This window comes from Wasmannia auropunctata, unplaced genomic scaffold (genome assembly GCF_000956235.1).
Source record: "Wasmannia auropunctata unplaced genomic scaffold, wasmannia.A_1.0 LD336099.1, whole genome shotgun sequence".
NCBI lineage: Eukaryota > Metazoa > Arthropoda > Insecta > Hymenoptera > Formicidae > Wasmannia > Wasmannia auropunctata.
The window spans coordinates 80,183-84,659 of record NW_012026791.1 but is presented as its reverse complement, the minus strand read 5'-3'; the positions used below and the strand labels follow the sequence as shown (position 1 = coordinate 84,659).

General features: G+C 32.9%; 1 pseudogene; it reads left to right on the top strand.

Moving 5' to 3' along the window:
- Window positions 1-35: 35 nt before the first annotated feature.
- On the top strand, window positions 36-541 carry LOC105461654 (annotated as a pseudogene).
- Window positions 542-4,477: the final 3,936 nt, after the last annotated feature.

Genomic DNA, 4,477 nt, shown 5'->3' with positions numbered 1-4,477 from the left:
TAAAATGACTACAAATGTAAAGAACTGTTTTGATAATATAAATATGTTTTATAAAAAAGTCGATAAGTATATGCCATTTATGTGGAGAAGAGTATCTAAACTATATTTTAATATTTCACGAAGATAACAATGATATTCTTGAAAAAGTAGTAAATATATGCCATGGCAGTTACGATACATTTGCCAGCTTGAATTAAGTGATAAATCACGACCCACAATCGTTCGCAGCAGCATCGACATCGTCACACTAGCAAAATGGAATTTCTCACCGAGCTGGGCTGAAAGCTGAACTTTGAGTACGTTACTCGCGGCTACATGTTTCGCAAGAGGCGAATGAATATCGTGTCAAAGATTTTCAAGTTGAACCAGGATAAGGGCCAGGGTCAGAGGGCGGAGTTGTTATCACAGAGTTACTTGGTGGAGCTTATTAATTGTTAGTGTGCTGGCTCCCAGCGGGCAGGACGCCATAGCAGAGGACATAAGGATATTCGCGGAACAGCTGCGACCTTTGGTGCAATTGGAGAAAATAGATTACAAGTAGAGACTGGTCCATTAATCATGAGGTTTTTCTATCGCAAAGAATTATTTATTATAAATATTTTGCATAAATTTAGTGCATCATAAAATATTCGCCATGTATTCGATTTAAAAAAGGAGAAAAAAATTTGTAGAATATTGTTTTAATTATTATATTTTAATGTTCATCGTAATTCGACATAATATTTGTCTTTGCCTTTAAATTCTTCACTGAGACTTACTGGGTTTTATTAAATGTTTTCTAGATTTATTCATTGAGAAATAATACGATGTGAAAAGTATTTTTTATAAAATGCATAAGTGTTAAGTTACACAATCGAAATTTTAACGTTTATTCAACAATATTTTACACAAATTTTTATGAAATTAATATTGTGATTAGATAATCTTTGGAGTCGCAGATTGTATCTCTTTAATCTGTGCTGTACGTCCACAAGTGACGGACAGTCATTTGCTACTCCTATTGCTTTTAAATAAGAGAAGCAATTTTCGAGCACATCTTGGCACAACCGTCTTGTAATTAATATATTATGTATATCAATAATTGATGCCAATTCTTGTATTAATATATTATGTATATCAATAATTGATGCCAATTCATAATTCCATACAAGTTATGCTGTACGTAATTATGTGGATTTAACCCAAGTAGCTTTCATTATGATATCATAAAAAATTTAGTTAAAAAAATTTTAATTAATAATTTTACTATAACATTATAAAATATTCTTAGTAAATTTTTGCTCATTTTTAAATTTTGGTTACTCAGCGAATAATTGACATGAAAAATAGATCAAAACAGAATTTTACAGAGCAAACTCTTTACTATTATAAGATGCCTTTGTTCAATTTTTACTCAATTGAATACTCAATTTAATACTCAAAGGTTCAATTTAATACTCAAAGGTGTGATCAGCTTTGAATGAAGATGTATTTGACACATATAAAATCTTGTTTGTGGTCTTCCATCGCCTAACAAAAGATTTGGCGAAAATAATCATTCGTATCATCTCAAAGTGCAGACTTTGCCCTTTCAAATGAAAAAAAAATTTTTCTACACCAATTATTTAGCAAGATATTGCAATTTCAAGTAACCTGCGTTTGATATCAAATCTTTTATATAAGTAATACATCTTTGACTAGAATTGAATAATGTTAATGTAATTTTTATTTGATCATAACTTGGCGCCAGTTTTTAATATCAAACTTTTCAAACAAATGATACATATATCACTTGGTATGGATAGAATTACGCAATTTTTATGGGACTACATCACCATTCATAAAAATAATGATACACATATCACTTGGTTTGAACGAGGTATCTAACACCATATCTATAGGATTATAATTTGTTGATGCTAGTTGTTGATATCAAATGATATGTATCTTTTCTACAAATGATATCAGAGTCATATGGGATAAACGCGCGCATCGAGTATACATTTAAATGTGCGAATTGTCTATATCTATATATGTGGTTTGGGTCGCTCCTTCTTTAAACGTAATAGGAGCTGCGAGAGGCTAACATGGTGCCATATGGCTCCTTTGTAAGAATTACATTGACCATCCATATACCACTGTGTGTAAGGTATATCCGTGCACAATCGCATATCTAGCATTAGTTTTACGATCCTGACAGACATGTATATTCCGACATGTATTATACCGGCGCTAATGTTTTTAAATTATCAAAAACCTGTTCAAAATTTTTCCCGTGCTGATATAGCAATTTTTTCTATTTATGCTTCGTCAAAATATTAGCGATCAATGAGCTCCCGTTTACGGAGCTCGGTTGCCCCGAGTTATCAGTCGATATTTCTGCGGTATTTCCCTTCATACAACATGCCGTAATTAGAGGTTGAGCAACTGCCAACCTCTCGGTGGACATAGGGTTCCAGTTAGTATCCCCTCCGTCTACTTTTACGCACCTGGTGGCTCCGGGTTCGCAAGTTACTCCCGATCGAAGTGCTACGCAGTTATGTCTCGTACGGTAGCCATCTCGTAGTGTAAACGAAATCTTGGCTAGTACGATAACGTCCGTCCATGTTCCGGAAGGATCGGAGTACGTGCTTCTGCTACAAGATCCGTCGGTTTCCACGTGTTTTGCTAATAAGGTACCTGGTCGGGAAATCGTTTCATTCGACTTTAATCCGTATATAAATGGCATACCGTTTCCGGTGTTGTAGATGCCATAAATATGCATTTCTTTATATGCATCACAAATTTGCATTATGTACGAGTATATTTACCGTTGTGCACGTCCGACGTGTGACAGAACATTTCGCATTTTTTGACTATTCTATCAATCATGATCTTGCATTGTATTACCTTTATGATCTTGAATTCGTTAATTATCTATGTTAACTATACATATGTTTTATTATTATTTACGTTTTGAGAAGGAATATTACATTCCTCAATTTCTAGCAGTGACACCGTGGTTATATTTGCTAACGGTGATCCACAGTCATAGCCGATTATCCCATGAATATCCAGGAATTCATCTGAAAATTTGATTTATTCACCTGTTACTATTTGTTTGCTGGTTTTATATGAGATATTCGTAATCGATTAGAACGCACGATTCAGATATTTTTCTTTATTTTGATTTTAATGTTATTTTTGTTTAATATTTCTAGTACTTCGTGTGTGGGGACCGATTCATTGATCTCCGAATTTTCCGGACTTGAGTTCTCTTAATAAAAATACGTGATCTCCAGGTTTTAAATGTGCGTGGATTAATGTTCTTATCATAATGTTTTTTCGATTTGGTTTTAATTTCAATGACATTTTTACGAGCGTTTATCGTGTGAAGTTGCGTAACAAGATTTATTAGATAGTCGTCGTAATTTGTTAATTTATCTTCAAGCCCTAGTGGGTCATTTGATGGAACTCTTGCTATCTTGCCGAACACTAATTCATATGGAGTGTTTTGTAGCCTCATGAACATGTGTGTTGTAATTAAACATTGCCAACCCAATTCATCTATCCCATTGTTTTTCTTTGTTTGCATATTGCTTTAAATATTCTTCTAGCGCGTGATGTGATTTTTCTTATAATGATCCATTTGATTGAGGATGAAAAGTAGTTGTGCGAAATTTGCGAATATTTTGGCAATCTCATCAAATCACTAATAAAATTATTTTCTTGATTAAAATTGCTTTAGATGCTCTAAATATGTAGATAAATTTATTTAAGAAAGCTTAGAGGGCTCTCCCTCACAAATGTCTCCCGGAGCGGTGACGCAATTCCAGCTTTTCCCGTAAAAATCGTGGACTCCAGGACGTAACAAAATGTTGATTGTACAATTACTTCAAGTGTTTATTATGTACTGCGCATTATCCGCAACACAGGTCAAGTAAGCGCATCCACCTCTTCGAGATAATGTTTAATTTTGTAAAAATATGAGAGAAGTTGAATATAAATTGCTATTTCTTTAAAAAAGTATAATAAATTGGTTACACAAAGAATCATATTTTTTTTATTCAAATTTGCACATTTTTAATTAATTAAAGGTTAACTAAAAAGTGCGTGCGTTTACTCCAAATGACTCTACATATAACTACTTAATAAAATACTTAAATTTTTTAAAATTTAGTGTAATGGTTTCTTGTTCGAGTAGCGCAGTATTTAACGTCTTCTTTCCTTTTTTTTTTTGAAAAAAATGTTGCAATATCGCGCATACTTGATGTGAGACACTTCTGTGTCTCTTAATATATTTAACATAAAAAATTATAATTTTTCCTCTTTTCAATGTGACATTATTGGAAAGTCATTGCTAAGATTGGATGAGAATAGCTCGAGATATTGATGTCCATATAATGATCAGAATAATCTTAACAAGAAACGAGGTATGGAAAAAAAAGAGGATTTAAACATTGAAAATTTTGCAAAGTAAATGAATTTACGGAGTTGCAAATTTTTTCCAAACTCGCGG